The sequence below is a fragment of the Narcine bancroftii genome, chromosome 1 (genome assembly GCF_036971445.1).
Source record: "Narcine bancroftii isolate sNarBan1 chromosome 1, sNarBan1.hap1, whole genome shotgun sequence".
NCBI classification, from domain to species: domain Eukaryota; kingdom Metazoa; phylum Chordata; class Chondrichthyes; order Torpediniformes; family Narcinidae; genus Narcine; species Narcine bancroftii.
The window spans coordinates 340,663,609-340,685,220 of NC_091469.1; the positions used below are offsets into that span (position 1 = coordinate 340,663,609).

The 21,612-nt window shown below is 42.6% G+C and overlaps 1 long non-coding RNA gene across 2 annotated transcripts in view; it reads left to right on the top strand.

Annotated features, from left to right (window-relative positions):
* Positions 1–3,205: 3,205 nt before the first annotated feature.
* The window catches only part of LOC138752342 (uncharacterized), a 90,059-nt gene continuing 71,652 nt past the window's right edge, over positions 3,206–21,612 (top strand). The window contains exons 1-2 of one of the 2 annotated variants that reach the window (XR_011350540.1): positions 3,206–3,272; positions 18,263–18,385. This is a non-coding gene — a long non-coding RNA (uncharacterized lncRNA). Of the gene's footprint in view, positions 3,273–12,456; positions 12,550–18,262; positions 18,386–21,612 lie in introns of both variants that reach the window. The other variant, XR_011350545.1, reaches the window with a different exon arrangement.

Consider the following 21,612-nt stretch of genomic DNA (forward strand, 5'->3'; position numbering starts at 1 on the left):
ATCATCTATGTCTTGCTCCTCCTCTGCTGATAAAGCAAAGGATCTGTGTCTAGATATAGAATTCCTATCTTGAATGGAACTGAACCATATCTGAAAATGTGAAGATAAAATATGGTTATATGATTCATAGCAAGAGTACTGTCAGCCAAATGTCAAGAATATTCATGGGGATGCTGAAAAACATTTGACCTTGACTTCTAAAACTTTAAGAATTCAAATGGAAAAGGACAACTCAGATAATACATAGACATCATGCAGTGGCTTTCAAACAAAAGAAGATGATATAAAGCTTCCATAGCAAACATTTGATGGTTAAATTTATGTGACTGTTGAAGCAACAAGCCACAAAAAAGGAGCATTAACATTTGAGTTACTCATAACTGCACAGTTCCTATTCATTTGGTTACAAACTTACAAATTAAAAGAAAGCATGAGTGAGAGTCATTCACTTTATTACTCAAGCCAGTAAATATGATCATATCTGATTATGCTCCAGGCTTCAACTCCTCTTCTTTGCCAGTTCATCAAAGCCCACCATTCCATGATCTTTCAAAGATTTATCAGTCTCCTCTAGAGTCCACAACTTTCTGGTGTGGAGAGTTCTATGCATTCACCTCTATCTGCAAAAAGAAATCCCCAGGCATATGCAGTTTAAATTACTGCCCATTTATCTGGTAACATTGTTCCATCATTCAAAGCTCTCCCACCAATGGAAGCATCTCTACATTGATACTGTAATGCCCTCCAAGGATCCATCATGTTTCAGGAAGATCCAACTCCAACTAAATGAAATCTAACTTTTTTAGATATTCTTGATAGGACAAGCTTCTTATCCCAGGAAATAGTTGAATTAATCTCTTTTGGATTGTCTCCAATGCGAGTATATCCTTTCTTTAAAAAAAGATCAAAATTACACTCAGTATTCCAGGAGCAGGCTCATCACAACCTTATACAATTGTAATAATACTTCTCTGTTCCCGAACCCATTCTAATGAGGGTCAATGTGTCATTTGTTTTCTGATGTGTTTAATAATTTTTTTGTGTAATGATAATGATAACATCTCTTCCACAATCTCATCAGTACCAGAGCACAACAGTGAATCCCAGTTCACAGTTCGCCTCTTGCTCTGCTTATTTTACACCTATGACTGTGTGGCTCAATACTATCAACAAATCGCAGATGATACCACGGTGTTCGGTTATATAAGAAGGGGTGATGAAATTAAACATTTGGCTGAATGGTGCACTAACAACAATTTCATACTCAACATCACCAAAGCCAAGGAGCTGAGTGTAGACTTTAGGAAGGGAAAACCAGAGATGTATGAGCCAGTGATCACTGGGGATCAGAGGTGGAGAGGCTGAGCAAATTTACATTCCTAGGAATCACTATTTTGGAGGACTTTTCCTGGACCCAACATGTAGTGGTGAAGAAAGCACATCAGTCCCTCTACTTCATCAGGAGTTTGCGGAAGTTTGGTATGACATTGGAAACTTTGGCAAACTTCGATAGGTGTGTGGTGGAAAGTGCCCTGTCTGGGTGCATCACAAGGCCATCAATACCTCTGAGCAGGAAGCCTTGCAAAAAGGGTAGTGGACCCAGCTCTGTACATCACAGGCAAATTCTCCCCACCATCGAGAAAATCTACATGGAACGCTGCCGTTGAAGAGCAGCAGCAGTCATCAGGTATATAGGGTTGTAAAGAGAGCTTTTGGCATTTGGCCTTCATAAATCATATTGAGCGTAGGAGTTGAGATGTTATGGTAAAGTTGGAAAGACATTAGTGAGGCCACATTTGGAGTATTGTTTACAGTCTTGGTCACCTAACTACAGGAAGGATATCAATAAGATTGAAAAAGTGCAGAGAAGATTTACTAGGATGTATATTTACTAGGAGTTACAGGGACAGATTAAACAGGTTATGACTTTATTCACTGGACCATAGAAGAATGAGGAGAGATTTGACAGAAGTTCACAAAATTATGAGGGATATAAACAGAGTAAATGCAACTAGGCTTTTACATTGAGGTTTGGTGAGATACAAACCAGAGGACATGGTGTGATATTACAGATTCTATCACCAATGTGTATATGTACATATGTACAGATGACTGTGATTGGCTGAGAGTGTAGCCACACCTACTGGCAGGTCTTAAATGATTGCTCCTTGCCAGACCAGGTCATTCTGGACTGGTTAACCTATGTACTCCAGTCTTTTAGTTAATAAAAGCCTTGGTTTGGACCAACAAGTCTTTGGTTCTTTCAACACACACTACACAGGGGAAAAGATTAGGGAGAAATCTAGGGGAAATTTCTTCACATAGAGAGAAGTGGGAACATGAAATGAACAGCCAGCTGAAGTAATAAACGTCGGGACAATTTTAATATTTAAGTAAAATTTGGAGAGATACATGAATGAGAGGTGTATGGAGGGATATGGACTGGTGTGGGTCAGTGAGATGAAGCAGAATAATAGTTCGGCACAGACTAGAAGGGGAGAAAGGTCAGTTTTCTGTACTGTAATGTTCTATGCACACCACCCAGACTACGCTCTGTTCTCGTTGCTGCCATTAGTCTCGTACTAGCAGGTCCAACAGTTACCAACCCTCACTATCAATCTCTTAAACAGCAAACTCAATCATTTACTTATTTAAGGGCATAAAAACACAATACTGGAGAAACTCCAGTAAGGACTCTTACTTTACACATTATTTATTAATAAATATTTTTTTCTATATTGCACACACAGGTTGTTAACTTTTTTTGTTTACTTTTCTCTTTTTTTGTATACATGTTTTCTTGAATGTAGTTTTTCCGCTACCTACAAGTAGAAATTATGCCTTGCCAGCAGAAAAAAAAGAATCTCAGGGTTGTATGTGATGTCATGTTTGTACTCTGACCATAAATCTGAACTTTGAAATAATGATTAATTTATTATCATATATGTTGTACAATGTACATATGCATTGAAATTCTGACTTGCTGTAGCCAAATAGGTACTGCATGAAGAAACTACTATAGTATAAATATTTGTACAGCAGTTGCCATGTTGCAAGAGAAAAAAAAAACAATGCTACAACAGTGCAGGCAGTCCTTTTGTGGTGTCAGAACAGTCCATGGTTTATGTAACAAGTGGAAACAAAGTATAACAAAGTTGTGTAACACCATATTCTCTTTGAGAATTCTTTGATCTCTCTGGGTTCCATTTGTATTCAGTCACTGTCTACTTAGAAAATAGGGGAGATAGGGACCTTTATTCCCTCCACCCCAGGTAAGTGCAAGGGGTTGCACTGGATGTAGTGGCATTCCTGCTAAAGACAATAACATTATTGATCCATGTGTTGGTGAGCAAGAGTCATTTCACCAGCACTCTCAATAGGGGAGATATGGACCTTTATTCCCTCCACCCCAGGGGCCACAAACATTTAAAGGGGGACCACGGATGAAATCATATTTTTTTAATGTTACTGGTAGGAGAGAACTATGGAAGAAATCAGCTAAACAACTGCTTCAAAGGGAAGGGGGCCTATAAACTTTGAACAGGATCCTAAGGGGGCCATAGCCAAAAAAAAAAAGTTGAGAATGGCTGCACTTCACTATGTGAAGAATGTTGCAGCAGACGATAAGTAGCAAGGATATAATAGGGAGAAACAAAATGAAAAATTAAAGTCTTAAAGTTTTTCTAAACCTTTTTCAAGCCATCAGAATACAGAACACACAGAGAATTAGGTGCACACAAGAAATAAACTTCCAAAGATGTTTTTGACACCAGTGAAGGGAGTGTCCCTGGCATAAAGTTTTATGAGGGATGGTTAAAACAAGTATAACCTGTATCTGACTGTTTTCCTTGCCAAACCTTTAGTGATTCTAAAGCACTGCTGGCATTTCAGCATTTACTGCTTCTGGTGTGAAAAAAAATACATGAAAAAAGCACAGTAGGCAGGGGTTGTTAAGGCTGCAAGTGGTTTCAGAGAGAGGAGGGACAATGGTGATAACTTTAAGCAAGGACAGCTGTGCCCATGGAGAAAAGAAGGCAATTACCTGAAATTGCTAAATTTATAGGTAAGTCCTGAGTGATGCAATGTGTTGATAGGAAAGAGGAATGCTGCTCCCTGAGCTTGCATGTGGATGAAGAATTAAAGTGACACACTGGAAGCTTAAGATTTCCCAGACCTCTTATGGATGACCTTAAATATCTCATCACCCATTAGTTTAATTCTCCATCCCACTTCAACTTTGATGAATCTGTTATTGGTCTCCTGCATTGGTCCAACAGTGCTCCATGTGAATTTGATCTCCAGCACATTATCCACATTTCAGACACACTGATGCTCTTGCTGTATCGAAATTTAAAGAAACCACATTTAAAAAGAAAATCTCACCACCGATGTGGCTGATTTTTTTTTCTCCCCATTTCTTTTTGCTTCTTCTTTCTCTCTCCTTTCTCTGGACAGTGAAGAAGGTTATCTGAGAATACAACAAGAACCAAATAAACTGGGGAAATGGGACATGGAATGACAGGTGGAATTTAACTTAGGTAAGTGCAAGGTGTTGCACTTTGGATGGTTAAACCAGGGCAGGACTTAGGTGGTGAACAATCTGGTCCTGGAAGAGGTATAGGTATATAGTTCCATGAAAGTGCTGATACATGTAAGTAGGGCAGTGAGAAAGGCATTTGAAGTGTTTTCTTTCATTGGTTAGAGCATCGAATACAGGAGTAGGGTCATCATGTTATAATTATAAACATCTTGGTGAGACCACCTCCGAAATATAGTGTGTAGTTCTGGTTACCCAACTCTTGTAAAGAGGATTAAGATGGAAAGGATGCAGAAAAGATCTACAAAAAATGTTACAGGGACTGATAGGCTTGAGTGATAAGAAGAGGTTGAATAGGTTGGAACTTTTCACCTTGTTGTGCAGGAGGCTGAGGAGGATCTTATAAATGTTTACAAAATCATGAGGGTGGATGAATAACGTAGATATTCATCATCTTTGTCAGGGTATGGGGTGTATAAAACTAGAGGGCAAAGAGGGTATACTGACAATAACCACAACAGCAGTGCAAGTGTAAGACAGTTTTAATAAACTAATATGTACACTAAGAGGTCTTGTCCCTCTGCAAGACAAACCTGGAAGGCTAGACTGTAGCTCTGGACTGCTTTATAATACAAGGTCACCGGGATGACCCCTGGTGACCTAGTGGTGTAATTACATATCACCACATTCACCCCCCCCTAAAAAATTATCTCTCCACCCCCACCCCCCCCCCCCACCCCCCCGTCCTCCTTCCCTTGTTTGTAAGTTCATAAGTCCAAACTTTTTCGTGGCTTTCATTGCCTTCTGAACTTCCTCGGTAGTGGGAATAGGGGTGGGAGTGTGGTCTGCCTTTCAGCCTTTCTTGGTGGAGGTGTGGGAGTGGGAAGTATTAGTTGGTCATGTGGCCGTGTGGGCTGGGGATCCTCTTGTATGGGATTAGGTCCTGCCATCAAGTCTAGGGTGGTGATATTTTGTGGGGCAGGCATACCCAGGGTCCTGATTTCCGGGGTGGGTGGTGTCGTCCTCTGGGGTGACTCGATGGACGACTGTTCTAATGACTGCTGCTGCGCTCCTTGTTGATCCGTAGACATCTGTGTTTCCTCCGCGTTGTTCACACATCCGGCCGGCGCGAGATCCCTGGTGGCCACCGAGTCTTCTCTTCCATCTGGGAATGTGACGAAGCCGTACTGAGGGTTTGCGTGCCTCAACTCCACTTGATCCACCAGCGGGTCCACTTTGTGGGGTCTGCAGTGCTTCTGGAGGAGAACAGGTCCCGGTGTCATCATCCATTTAGGCAGCACTGTGCCCGTCATGGCTTTCCTTGTGAAAGAAAAGATACGGTCATGTGGGGTCATGTTAGTGGAAGTACACAACAAAGAACATATAGAGTGTAGGGCTTCTGGCAACACTTCTTGCCATCTAGTAACAGGCAGGTCTTTTGCTTTTAAAGTCAAGAGGACCATTTTCCAGATAGTGGCATTTTCCCTTTTGACTTGTCCATTCTCCCTGGGATTGTCACTTGTAGTGCGGCTGGTAGCAATCCCTCTCTCGTGCAAGTACTGCTGTACTTCTGCACTCATGAATGCAGCACCCCTGTCTGTGTGTATGTAGTTCGGGTACCTAAATATGCTGAAGATGGGTTGGAGGCATTTTATAACAGTGGCTGCTGATGCATCAGAACATGGGATAGCAAAGGGGAAATGGGAATATTCATCTATTATGTTTAGGAAATAGACATTTCTATTATTGGACGGGAGCGGGCCTTTAAAATCGAGGCTGAGGCACTCAAAAGGTTTGGTAGCTTTTATCAGGGTGGCTTTGTCTGGGCGGTAAAATTGTGGTTTGCATTCCACACAGATGGGGCAGCTCTTGTTCACTGACCTCACTTCCTCTACTGAAGATGGGAGGTTTTGGGTTTTAATGAAGTGAAACAGTCTAACGACCCCCGGGTGGCCCAGCTCATTGTGCAAGTTTTGCAACTGGCACGTGTGGTTAAGGATGGCACAATTGCCTCTAGACACTGCTTCCGGGGACTCGTTGAGTTTCCCGGGGCGGTATAGAATTTTGTAGTTAAATGTAGAAAATTCTATCCTCCAGCGCAGGATTTTGTTGTTCTTAATTCTCCCCCTGTTCTGGTTATTGAACATAAAAACCACAGACCATTGGTCCGTGGTGAGGGTGAAGTGTTTGCACCCCAAAAAATGTCGCCAGTGCCTTACTGATTCCACAATGGCTAGGGTCTCCTTCTCTACTGCTGAATGCCTTACTTCTGACCCCTGTAGGGTTCGCGAGAAAAAGGCCACCAGTCGTCCGTCTTGGTTTAGGGAGGCTGCCAGAGCCACATCGGATGCATCTGTTTCTACTTGAAATGGGATTGACTCATCCATGGACCGCATAGTAGCTTTAGCAATATGGTCCCTAATGACCCTGAATGCTCTGGTGGCTGCTGGGCACAGTGGGAAAATTGAGGCTTTTATAAGTAGGCGGGTCCAGTCGACGTAGTTGGGGACCCACTGGGCATAGTAAGCGAACAGCCCCAAACACCTTTTTGGTGCTTTCAGTGTGTGTGGCACTGGGAGGTCTAGGAGAGGGTGCATACGACCTGGGTCTGGGCTGATTTCCCCATTCTGTACTATGTAGCCCAGGATTGGCAACTTCCTGGCGCTAAAGACGCATTTGTCACTGTTGTACATTAGGTTCCTTTCTTTGGCTGCCTGGAAGAAACGTTTTAAATTCGTGTCACGATCCTCCTGAGTGTGGCCACAGATTGTCACATTGTCTAAATAGGGGAACACTGCTTTCAGTTGGAACTCATCTACTATTCGGTTCATTTCTCTCTGAAACAGGGACACTCCATTGGTGACACCGAAGGGAAGTCGCAGAAATTGATACAGCCTGCCGTCTGCCTCAAATGCCGTGTAAATGCGATTGCTGTTTCTAATGGGCAGTTGGTGGTATGCTGCCTTCAGGTCTATGGTGGAGAACACCTTATACTGCGCAATGTTGTTGACCATGTCTGCTATGTGTGGCAGGGGGTAGGCATCTAGTTGTGTAAATTTGTTGATTGTCTGGATGTAATCCACTACCATGCACAGATTTCTCCTGACTTTACTACAACCAGCTGGGCTCTCCAGGTGCTGGGGCTCTGCTCTAAAATGCCCTCCTGTAGTAGCCTGCAGACCTCTGTCCTAGAGAAGGCTCTATCCCTCGGGGTGTACCTCCTGCTCTTTGTGGCTATTGATGTGCATTCTGGGGTCAGGTGTGTGAACAGTGGAGGGGGTTCTATGTTCAGGACAGACAGGCTTGTTTCTTCGTAAGGCGTAGTGGGGGGTGAGGCCTGTTGTGCACTATTGTAATGCTTTCTAACAGGCACTGAAAATCTAACCCCAATAGTACCGGGGCACAGAGGTGAGGGAGTACTAGTACTAGTACTTGAACCCTTTGTATTTTGTGCCCTGAATTTCTAGAGTAACCCTGCAAAACTATTTTACCTCAGCCGCAAGGCTGCTGGCTGCTAACAGGATCTGGTGCTCATTCGGGCATGTGGGGAGGGCAAGGCGGTTGACTAACCCCTGGTCAATGCTTCCACTATCTATTAAGCAATTTACCCTCCATCATTAATTTTGATGCACACAGTGGCGTCAGATAAATTGTGTGGACTCGCCTGATTCATGCATAGGGAAGCAAGTCTGGCGTGTCCTTTGTGTCCTTCCATCCGATAGTACTCGGTGTCATATTCATCTCCTGAAGACTGTATCCTCTGCTTTGTAGCATTTGACCAAGATGGCCAACTGTACATGGCATTCTTCTTCTTCTGTTTGTCTGTGGAGAAAGAAGAGCTTTCCCGCCTCTCATTAGCATGAGAATGGGCCACGTTTTCCACAGTTTGAACAGACATTTTCTCTGGCAGGGCAGAGGGCTCTGGGGTGCTTTCTTTGTTAACAGAAAAAGCACTTGGGACCCTCAAGGTGCTGCTGCTGCTGTGAATTCCTGTGAGGCAACATACTTTTCTTTTCTTGGGACCAGAAAGTCCAGCAGTGTGACGTTTGTCCAAGCCCCAGGGACCTGTGAGTACTCCTCCAATTCTTTCCTGGTGCTTTCTAAAGCTTCTGCAATAGTCTCTGCCTCATCTATACCCACCAATCCTTTCTCCAGCAATTGATGTCTCATCTCAGTGGATCGTATGCCCTCAACAACTCTGTCCCTAATAAGGTCCTCCACATACTCCTGAGCTGATACTGCTTTAAAGTTGTAGCCTCTCGCCAGGTCTTTCAGAGAGATTATAAAGTCTCTGGCAGACTCCCCTACTTGTTGTGACCTGGTCATGAGTCTGTACCGGGAGTGGAGTTCACTATGCCCCTTACTGTAATGCCTCTGTAAAATGCTCATTGCCTCTTGGTAGGACCTGGCATCCTGTATAAGGGAGTAAGGGTGTTCTCCCAGCTGGGATAACAGCAGCATTAATAGCTCTTTATCTGATGCTTCAGCACCCTCCACATAATTCAGAGAGCATCTCTACCAGCAGCCAAAGTGCGCGCCGGCTCTGGGATTTTTGGGGTCGAGCTCCAGCCTGTCTGGTTGCAGCATATGGCTAAACCGCAGTCTCTGGTCCCTTAAGTGTTGCAAGGGTCGACCCTGGGGTACTGGGAGCTGCTGGTAGAGCCTCTGTGGGGTTTGTGTCTGCTGGAGGAGTAACCTGGGTGCTTGGGGCTGTTGGCTGAGTCTCTGGCTTTGGGACATTTGCAGCGGGCTTAGGGGGCATCCCAGCGGTAGCATCAGGTCTCCGTGGTACTGGGGAAACTGCTGCTGGGGGAGTGACAGTAACGGTGTCTGCTTTCCCTGGCTCTGGAGTGGTTGGGAATTCTGCACATACGTGGCAATCAGGAGCACGACTTGTGGAGATCCTTCCACCGGCACTTGTAGTGGCCCCTTTCTGATCGGACCGGGGTTTAGGGTTGGCAGCACCTGTACTGGCGATCCCACGGGCAGGCAGGGCTCTTGGCTGTTTCTTACCTGCCTTATCATACTTCTGTGGTCTTCCCTGCATTCCACCATGATTCCAGTACAGCGGTTCCTCGCCGTCTCAGTCCTCGGAAGCATGTGCATGCTAGTCGTCCCTGGATTCCATTCCTCAGGAAGAGTCTCCAAGTGGTCGGGGATGCGAGTTGGAGCAGAAGCAGCTTCCATCCTAGTAGCTATCATATTAGTTTATTAAATTGTACTGACAATCTTCAATCTGAGGCGCCTGCAAGCTCACACCAAGACACAAGAGCAACTTGTCCATGAACTACTCTTTGCAGACGATGCCGCTTTAGTTGCCCATTCAGAGCCAGCTCTTCAGCGCTTGACGTCCTGTTTTGCGGAAACTGCCAAAATGTTTGGCCTGGAAGTCAGCCTGAAGAAAACTGAGGTCCTCCATCAGCCATCTCCCCACCATGACTACCAGCCCCCCCACATCTCCATCGGGCACACAAAACTCAAAACGGTCAACCAGTTTACCTAACTCGGCTGCACCATTTCATCAGATGCAAGGATCGACAACGAGATAGACAACAGACTCGCCAAGGCAAATAGCGCCTTTGGAAGACTACACAAAAGAGTCTGGAAAAACAACCAACTGAAAAACCTCACAAAGATAAGCGTATACAGAGCCATTGTCATACCCACACTCCTGTTTGGCTCCAAATCATGGGTCTTCTACCGGCATCACCTACGGCTCCTAGAACGCCTGGTGGAAGCCCTCCATCCTCAACATTCATTGGAGCGACTTCATCCCTAACATCGAAGTACTCGAGATGGCAGAGGCCAACAGCATCGAATCCACGCTGTTGAAGATCCAACTGCGCTGGGTAGGTCACGTCTCCAGAATGGAGGACCATCGCCTTCCCAAGATCGTGTTATATGGCGAGCTCTCCACTGGCCATCGTGTCAGAGGTGCACCAAAGAAGAGGTACAAGGACTGCCTAAAGAAATCTTTTGGTGCCTGCCACATTGACCACCGCCAGTGGGCTGATATCACCTCAAACCGTGCATCTTGGCGCCTCACAGTTCGGCGGGAAGCAACCTCCTTTGAAGAAGACCGCAGAGCCCACCTCACTGACAAAAGACAAAGGAGGGAAAACCCAACACCCAACCCCAACCAACAAATTTTCACCTGCAACCACTGCAACCATGTCTGCCTGTCCCACATCGGACTTGTCAGCCACAAACGAGCCTGCAAACGGACATTTACTCCTCCATAAATCTTCGTCCGTGAAGCCAAGCCAAAGAAGAAAGAAGAAAGAAGACTGACAATAACCACAACAGCAGTGCAAGTATAAGATAGTTTTAATAAACTAATATGTACACTAAGAGGTCTTGTCTCTCTGCAAGACGAACCTGGAAGGCTAGACTGTAGCTCTGGACTGCTTTATATACAAGGTCAATGGGATGACTCCTGGTGACCTTGTGGTGTAATTACATATCACCACAGAGGGTAAAAGGAAAAAGATTTAAAAGAGACCTGAGGGGAATCCATTGGTCATGGATATATAAAAAGAATGCCACAGGAGGTGGTAGAAATAGGCACAATAGTTCAAGGTCAGCATGGTTGGTGCAACAGTTAGTGCAATGTCTTTACAGCACTAGTTATCGGGACCAGGTTTCGAATCCCGTGCTGTCTATAAGGAGTTTGTACATTCTCCATGTGTCTGCATGAGTTTTCCACAGGCGCTCCGGTTTCTTCCCACCGTTCAAAACTACTGAGGATGTAGATTTATTGGGTGTAATTTTGGAGGCAAGGACTCGTGGACCAAAATTGTTTGCTGAATGCCTAATTTTAATTTTAAAATAGTTAAATACCAAAATGGTCAGGAAAACTTTAAATTTCATAGGCTTAAGACTAGTTAGTGTAGATAACTTGGTCAGCATGGTCAAGTTGGGCTGTAGGGCCTGTTTCTATGCTTTAAGTCTCTAGACTCCATGACACTTCTCTTGTTAACTGCTGGATTTTAAAGTGATTGTTAATTTGTTGATGCCAGCCGATATGCTGTCACAGGCACTCCTTTTTTTTTCTCCAACTTCTTCCCTCATGATCTCTGTAATCCTGCAACTTTAACAGCCCTCCCACTGCTGCACCTATATTTCTGACATCAATGCACTTACGATATGGTAATTGATCTTACATTTTGGCAGCTTCTCTCTCTGCTGAACCTGTCGAGTGTTTCCAACAATTTCAGATTTTGCTTTCAAGGAAGGTGGAAAAGAACAAGTCAATCACCACATTAAAATTGGCCTTTCCTTAAACATTCTATAGGACAGGACTTCTGTAGTGTGCAGAGTACTTGGCATTCTGCTGTTGTCTACGTGCTTGCTTTTTGTATAGCCATCCGTTCCTTCTCTGTGTCCAATTCATCCACTTCTTCAAAGGCACAACAACAATGAAATTCCCAGAGGGATATCTATTACTTAATCAAGCTCAGTTCCTTTCAAACTCTTTGTACGTTTCACAAAATATGCCCTTAAATGCTCAGAACTTGTAGCTTCAAAGCAGAGGATGTGATATCTAGCAAAACCATCTTGCATCCTTGTGTGACCTTCTACTTTCCTGAATCCCTTCTTGCCTGTGAGGCATTGTTCAATGGCATTGATTCTCAGGGGTGGTAAATGAAGGCAAAGGCAGGGAAATTTTGGGGAGCACTTCCCTTGCCCTAATTAATTTCGTACCAAAGTCCCATACTTTTGGCAAGTGGATAAGTTTAAAATGGCGTCATTGCATAATAACTATTATTATGAGGGGAGTTTTGGGGGAAGCCTCTCCAAACTTAATCACTAGCAATTTGCTATAGGATGACCTACCTGAAAACAGATGTGTTTAAACAAATTCAAAAACCAAAACCACAATTATCAATCCACAGACTTCTTCATTATTTTAAATGTAGCTTTAAACGTGACAAGTGAGAAGGATTAAGAGTGAATAGTGCAGCTCAAACCCAACTATCAGACATGATTTTATGAAATCACACATGAAATATGTAAGTATTTATTTATCTGTCTGTTTGATTTTTTGTATATATGAATATTTGAAGTGTTTTGAAAGGCTGGTGTTGAAACATATCAACTTCTATCTGAGGAATGAAATGGATCTGTTCCAATTTGCTTATCATAGCAACAGGTCTATGGTGGATGCAATCTCACTGACTCTACACAATTCTCTGAAACATCTGGACGGTAAAGATGCATACATCAGAAGGCTCTTTATTGACTATATTCAGCATTTAACACCATCATCCCTCAAAACTGATCAGCAAACTCCAAGAACTGGGATTCAACACCCCACTCTGTAATTGAATCCTTGATTTCCTCACCTCCATACCACAATCAGTGAGGACTGGTAAGAATATCTCCTTCACAATCTCCATCAGTACCAGAACACCACAGGACTGTGTTCTTAGTCCCCTGTTCTACTTGCTTTACACCTATAACTGTGTGGCTCTGTACGACAACAATGACAAATTCCCTGATGATACCACAGTAGAGGGTTCTACAAAAAGGGGTGGTGAGTCAGCATGCAGGAGGGAGATTGAAAACTTGGCCAAATGGTGTACCAACAATAACTTCGCACTCAATGTTACCAAAACCAAGGATCTTATTGTTGACTTCAGAAAGAGAAAATCAGAGGTATACAATCTAATAATCAGTGGGGGAATCAGAGGTAGAGAGGATGAGCAAATTTAAGTTCTTAGGAGTCTTCTTTGCTGCCATGACATTTTTCACCTCAAAATGAGTGTAGAAGTAGTTCAGTGCATCTGGGAGGGATACATCACCAGCACAGGCAGGTGGTTTGGTCTTGTGATATCTTGGATGCCCTTCCACATGTTTTGCGTGTCTTTGCTGTCCAGGAAGTGACCACGAATGTGTTGGGCATGCACACGCTTTGCTTTGCTGATGGCCTTAGACAGCTTTTCTCTTGTAATAGCTAGGGCTACCTTGTCATCGCTCTGAAGGCTGTGCCTTGGTTCCTGAGCAGCACATGTACCTTTGCTTCATCCATGGCTTCTGATTCTCTTGGGACAGTGACATGATCAGAACACTTAATAATATTACTGGTCACTGATACTGTAATACTCCTCCAGATTGATGCTGCTTTCTTGAACATGTTCCAGTGGGTGCACTCAAAGCAGTCTTGAAGTATATGAATGGCCCCCATTGGCAGGTTTTAACTTGCTTCAGAACTGGTCTGGAGCATCTGATAAGAAGTCTGTATGCTGGGATCAGCATTACAGAGATGTGATCTGAGTATCCAAAGTGGGGAGGGATGCTCAGAAATGTTCATATACACAAGGTCCAATGTGTTTGCCCCTCCCATAGCAAAGTCCGCATAGCAATGAAATTTAGGTAGCCTTGACTTAAGGTTCGTCTGGTTGAAATCCCCAGTGATAATGATCAGTTATCACTGATCATCAGGGTATGCAGTCTGCAGTTTGTTTATAGCCTCATACAGTTCCCAGATTGGGGGGTGGGGGGGGTGGGTGGTGGGGGGAATGTACGCTGCAACTGTGAGGACTCTGGTGAATTTCCACGGTAGATAAAATGGTCTACATCTGACAGTCACAAATTCCACAAGCATTGAGTAGTGACCGGAGACTCATGCAGAGCTTTTGGACTATTCCATGTTAAATGTAAACGCACAGGCCACCGCATGGACTTTACCACACAGAGCAGCATCTCAGTCAGCCTGAAATAAAGTGAGCTTGTCCAGCTGAATGGTGGCATCAGGGACCCTGTAGCTGAGCCACGTTCCTGTGAAGTCCCTGAACTCACACTACGCAGATCTCCAGAGTCAATTGTCATCCATTTTGTTCTCCAAGGAGCAGACATTGGCGAGCAGGATGGACAGGTGAGCCAGGCGGCAGAGGTTCACATTCAGCCTAGCATGGAACCCTGCTCGCTTACCGCACTTCCTCCACCTCATGCTCCGCTTCCTTTTTCTCCGTGATCCCGAGGCCACTGCAGCAGCCCTTGGTCGCCTTGCTCATCCCGCAGATCTTCCTGGATGTGAATAGAAACATTTTAAAATTAAATATTGTAGGCTATACCATCGGTGGCCGTAATATGAAAACTAAAACTATGTAACTTAATAACATTTTAATTATACTGTTTAACAAAAACAAAACAAAACTACCAGTGTCCTGGAGAGCCCTCTGTGTTTGATGTTGTGCCACCTCAGAGTTCTTCTGTACTCCAACGAGTACAGTCTAAGAACTGACAATCCTCATATGCTCACCGTTTCATTCCTGGTATCATTCTGGTAAATCTTCTCTGAACCCTCTCCAATGCCAGCATGTATTTTCTCAAATATGGGCCCAAAACTGTACACAGTTCTCCAAGTGAGGACCCACCAGTGCCAACATTACATCCTTGCTCTTAACATTGTGTAATAGTCAATCCCTTTTAGTTCTTTCTTTTTCTTTATTTTATTCAAGTTATTTCAAAAATTGGGTTTGACATAGTTGCATAGATCATTTCAATTAAATGTTTTTGAGGTATTTAAGCAATATTGAAGTAGTTTTATCTATTATTTTTGTCATTGGCTTTTTATGCTTTCTTGTATACAAATGAATTATGTATTTATGCTATGTGTTAAACTCAATATAAATATTTTTTAAAAGAAAGTATTAGTTTATCCCTTCTTGGCACAAAAATTGCCTGTTTTCCAGATGACCTGTCTAAAGGTCAGCCTCCTATTTTTGGCCCCAACCTCCTGTCCATTCCAAGCACCTAACATCCTTACTGCCCACCCATCCGAGCCTTAACAACGTACCCTCACCTCGTCCGCCCACTTATCAGCTCCTGAAGCCCCGACTGCAGACCCTTGCCCCAGCCACATGAACTCCAGAGCTCACGATGACCCAACCGTGAACCCTCACCCTGGCTGCCTGCCCACCTGTACCCCCAATATCCTCACCCCAGCCACCCACTCATCCAAACTCCCGATGCCTCGAATGCAGACTTACCAGTCCCAGACATCCATAAATGCCTTGGTTTGAATCTACAAGTCTTTGAATCATTTGATGCGCTACGATTTACCAAAAGACTGGAATGTAGTACATCGAGGTTGACCAGTCCAGACTGACCTGGATCTGGTTAGGTGCAGCACCTTATGACCTGGCCAGTAGGTGTGGCTACGGCTCTCAGCCAATCATTAGCACTATATACAAATATATACAGAGGTGATAGGATCCCATACTATCACATCCAGAACTTATCAATGTCTGCTTTAAATATACCCAATGACTGCACCTCAACAACTGTACATGGCAATGAATTCTACAGATTCACAACCTTCTGACTGAAGAATCCTCTTGCCAAAGCAGATTAAAGACTGAATACCCTGTGATGGGTGACTCACTTTCTGACATCCCAATGTTAGATCACGATGCACCAGCCTGGCCATGAGTGCTGGTCCCACTGCTACATTCACCTTTCAGTCGAGCACAACTCCTAATATCCAGCCAGGCTCACAGCATGTGGTGTATTGGGAAGTAGAGTGAGTTGTCAGCAGTCAGCAGTGTTGCAAACGTCAGAAGTGAGAGCCTATACACAATTTATCCTGATGGTCTTCTAACAAAGATTTTAAGATGAGGGGCCATATACAATGTGCATCCTGCTCCTCAGTTCAGTAGGTTTCAGAACACATTGACTCAACGATGATTCCAGGAATGGTGGTGAGATGCAGAAGAGCCCACATTTGACCTCCAATATATTCCATAATTTTACCGACACATCTCTGGAAGGGCAGCACAGTGGCACAGCCATAGAATGAGGTGTCTCCTTGAATCTGAAACTTTCAGGTTCAATGTGGAGTTCGCATATTACCCTGTGGTTGTTTGGGCTTCCTCTGGGTGTTCTACTTTCTTGCCGTGTCCCAAACACATGCAGGTTGGGAGGTTAATTCCCTTTTGTAAATTGCCCCTTGTGTTTTGGTGAGTGGGTAAGTGATTGAATTTGGTTAGAGGTACTGCAATGTGCAAAGTTATTAATTATATATAATGTAGGGTGGTCAGCATGGTCTCGGAAGGCCAAAGATTTCTTGTGCTGAATTTCTCTTTGACTCTATAAAAGCTGCTCGAAAACAGATGTGTCAACTAATCACCTTTGTATAATCCCTTCAGCAAAAGTCTTCTCTTTGCTCTTTTCTGTCCCATCAGTCATAGCCAAGTGACCTTAGCATGGCTGGTGAAAGGCTGCCGATGGTGGGTAAAACTGTGGTGGCTATGGAGAATGACCTAGAAATATTTTCCTTATAAAAGACCCAACTGCAGCAGCAACTTGGCCTGGTTGGTTAACAGGTATCGATTAAGCGAAAGTGGGATATTGACACTTCCACCACCACCCCCCACCCTCCCCAACCAGTATGGCTCCTGGCAATATGAATGATCTACTGGAGGAATGACATCCTGACTACATTGATATTCTGTAAAACCTCTTTGCACCCTGTGATCTGCATCCACATAATAGAAATAATTTGAACTTGCATACCAGAAAGCTGAGCTTGCATGACTGCAGTGTTTGGTGCCACCAGTTAATCCTGAAGAATTTTTTTTAAAAGATAGAGAAGCATTTTAATGACATTTGGTGCAGGTTTACCAGTGCAATAGAAGCTGGATATACCCTTAAAGGTGAACCATTTTTAATTGGTGCAGGTCAATCAGATTAAAAATAACTGAAAATAATTTTAAAGATATAATTCAGAATTATTTACTGGGTTCATTGGAGTTCCATTGTCTGTTTCTCACTTGATTAAAGATTTTAAAAACATTGAAGTCTTCTTTAATCAGTGCATTCAAAAAACTAAACAAACAAATAAGACATTCAAAGAATTTATTGACTGTTATTTTATCCAGAATCACAAAATGTTCACCTTTTATGTATTTTTTTTGGCCTGCCTTTGTAATTGCAGCTATTTTGCTTGTCAAGGTAAGGGGTCTTATAGCTATGTCCCAAGTGAAAATGAAGCCAGACTTACAGGGCAGATTTGCTTGACAAAATCCTGCAGCACCCTCCTTAGACTAACTGTGCCAACTGCATAAGGATGATTAGTTTTCCATTTCCCTCAACGTCCACTGTGTGGCCTCCAAGTGATTCTTAATTAGTGACAAACTCAGTGGTTCATACAAGAACATTTAATCAGCAGATGTTTATTCATTTTGTATGGTTTGGCTTTAAACCTGGGTCTTAAAGGGAGGAAAATAAAATCTCATTCATTTTGGCCATTGTTAATTTTGGGTTATACCTAAAAGGCCAATTTATTTCATCACTTTTTATGTGACTACAGAAAACTTAATGTTTATATAGGGTGCCTTGGTTTTAGATAATTGTCTGATTTGTTCTAAAATAGCAGGATGTAAAGCATGTGATTATTTAACGTCTTTTTTTGAGTTTTTCATTCCATCTAAATTGAATAGCCAGTTTAATATTTTATGTTTTATACTTAAGGCCAAAATTAACTTCACGATTTAATACTTTTGTTTAATAAATGACAGTTCTTGAAAATCTAAGGTAAAAACAGGACCTATAAACAGATTTGCAAGAATCTAAGGTGAGGAAAACAATGTTTCAGGTCATCTTTGAAGGTGTTTCATGACCCGCTGAGCATTTCCAACATTTCCTGTTTTTATTCTTGTTAAATTTTGCTGCTTGGCTAAAAACTATAGCTCCAATTGATGTAATTTGTTGTGCTCATAGATTTGATGCAGATTCGCTGACAAGGTCACAAGTTATTGCTCAAAGTGAGGTGGCCCCAAGCCACCTGCATGAGCTGTGGTAGTTCTTGTGGCAATGGGATCATCTCACAGTACTGCTGGATAGGTAGGTAGTTATATACTTTGACCCACATTGGAAGAAGGGATGGGCAAAATCTCCCTGTATCAAGATAATGCTTAACTTAGTGGAGAACCAGCCATTGTTGGTGGTGGTTAAAAGCAGTAAAAACTCAAAAATACTGGAGGATGGAGGAGCTCAGCAGGTCACACAGCGTTCATAGAAGGTATCAACATTTCAGGCCTGAGCCTTTCTTCAAGGTATGGGCAAAAAGCAGACAGGCATCTGGTGGTACTGTTTCAGTGTCTTTGCCTTTCTGGGTAGTAGAGGTTGCAGGTTTGGAAGAAGCTGTCAACATATTTTAATAAATATTTGGTAAAGTGGAAGATGAAAAAAATATTCAATTTTTGACTTACTGAGACTTTAAACCAGGTTGAGGGCAATGTGCTTCTGGGGTGGGAAGAGGTGGTGGGAGAGGTGGGATAAGTACAGATAGCCTGATGCACTGAGCATTTCCAGAATATTATTTTTTCATATTTTCAACAGCTTTAGCATCTAAACCAAAAGTCATGCTCGTCCTCACTATCTTTCATCCTTTAATGATGTCAATAGGTTACTAATACACATGTCAGTGTCACTTCTCTGGGGTTCATCTAACTGGACATTCATGATATTATGATGTCAGCAACTTCTTAAACTGTGGAGCCCACCATTTTCAAACTCCTCAATACGATAAACTGGACCTTTTTTCACTGGAGTGTAGGAAACTGAGAAGGGTCCGAGTAGAGGTTTATAAAATCATGAGAGGGAGAGATGAGGCAAATAGTCAAAGTCTTTATCCCAGGATATGGGAGTCTAAAAGCTAGAGGGCATAGATATAAGGTGAGATGAGAAAGATTTGGCAAGGTGCTGAGGGCAACTATCTCACACAGAGGGTGGTGGGTGTATGGAGCGAGCTACCAGAGGAAATAGTAGAGGCAAGTATAATTGTAACATTTAAAAGACATTTGCACAGGTACATTGATAGGGAAGGTTTAGGGTTTTACTGTACATATATATAGTTCTTGCATTTTCCTTCTTATAATTCTCTCTTAACTATAATAAACAACAGAATACCACAGATTATGAAGCTCACAGGAGAACAAAATTCTTGCTTTTGGTCGGTTCACAACGTTGTCTAATGGAAGTACTCATTACTCAACAATTAGTTATTGTTTTACAGCATGGAAAGAAACCCTTTAGCCTAATTGTCCATGCCATTAATTCATCTACCCAAGCTCATCCCATTTGACTGCTTTTGGTCATCTGCAATTCAAGTGTCCAGCAGTCTTAAGGAACGGGCAAAAAAAAATTGAGGAAAATAAATACCTTTGTAAAAATATATAAGAATGAAATAAAAGGTAAAAAATACATTAAGTAAATGTTCTCTGAAGTAACACGTAAATCTTTGATGAAGTTGGAAGCAAATATTCAGTCAGTGGATTGCCTTGGCCCTATTTTGCTCATAGCAGTTTGAATAAAGTTGCATGAAACAGCAATGACTTTGCCCAGGATGAAGAACTGGTTGATGCTGCTCGCAGTTGGGGTGACTCTCTAAAATGTCTCCTTATTCCTTCTTAGTAAGAGTTTCTCTGGTCAGAGAATGTATCTGTAAATTTGGGGGTCGGTGGGGGGGGGGTGGTTCATTCTCTATAATATTATGATTTGTCTTTCAGGCGGCTCCGTGGAGGGGGAGGAACCTGCTGATGCAGTGACAGTTAAATGTTTTCAAAGAATGTGACTAAAAATAAAGTAAAATGCTTTAAGGTTTAAGTATTCATGCAATTGAAGTTTGTTCAGTGTATGTACAGTATAGTGTTTTTGTCTTTTAAACTGTTTATTTTTAATGCAGGTGTATTAATTAGCTATGGTAAGAGCAAGTCTTGAGCAGCCAGAAAATACACTTATTGGTCATCTGCCAATCTCCATAGGAGCCAGATACCAGGGGTTTTACTGTATTAATGTAATGCAGCTTAGTCCAATAATAAAATTACACTTGAGATTGATATGGTATAAAAGAATATTTTCAGCTTTGGTAAATCTGAGACCCTAAAATAAAATGGGCAACTCAAGGGATATTTATGCTCATCTGCTACTAATGCTTTTAGGGTTAATTCTTTGTATTAAAAAGTAGCAAATGCTATATCTGAATACATCTGGCAATGTTTGGAGGAATTATTTACATTAAAATTAGCACTTTCCGTGAAATGTTTTGGTGTGGAATAGCTGAAGTTCTAGGATCACACTGATTAGTGCAATAATAGCTGAGCTGTATATAGTTTTCAGTATCTTAGGTAGCGTCTCTAGGGAGGGAGCAGAGGTGAAAAGGCAGGTGTCTGCATCAGTCCTTCTGAGACTGACATTCCTGGTCTTCTCTGGACGTGAGGGACTAAAATGTATATCAAGGTATCTCTGGAAATTTGAGTCTTTGTTGCTCACTGTCTGCTGCACTATTGCTGTAGAGACTGTGTCACTTTTAAAGAATGCTACACATCCCAGATATCCTGCACTGCAGAGCTGATGTCTGGACTTCATGGGAATGTATAAACACCGCAATTATTGTGAACCATTAACATTTTTTTTTGTTCTTCAGTTATTTGTCCTGGCAGCTTCATCTATTTTTCTTAGTCAAGGGGGAAAGGGGTTCCACTACTGCACTAGAGATAGGAGAAACGCAATCATTTATCATGAGGGCTGAAGCAGGAAGGCATAACTGAAGGCTTCACACAGGGTGAAACAGTATGGCATGTTCTGAACTGTGAGGAGCGTAAAAAAAAACAAGTGTCATGCCACACAGGAGCCGAGCGCTTCAGTGCGATCAAAGAACTTGGGATCTGAAGAAAAGGTTAGGCACTGCAGATTCCTCTGTAAAATATGTTTTTCTTAGGTTCTGCAGAATATTATTAGCTCCAGTAACCACTCCTGGGAGTTCACCACTTTTCGGAGAGACCTAAAAAGACTCTCATGTGCAGCCCTGTTGCTCTGTACTGTTCTCAGGGCCAAATACTTTGCTTTCAAAATTTCCTTCACTGCAATCAATCTATATCTGGAAACACATATATTAATGTTACCTGCATTTAAAAAAGCAAAAAGGATTGATACAGAGAGGATTATTCCTCTATAATTCAGATTCTACAGTAACAAATGTACACCTTCGTAGCCGTAGCAATATTTTAAGGATGAATTTGTTATTTGGTGTAGAGAAATGTAGGGAAAAATATTTGACTAACAGCGAT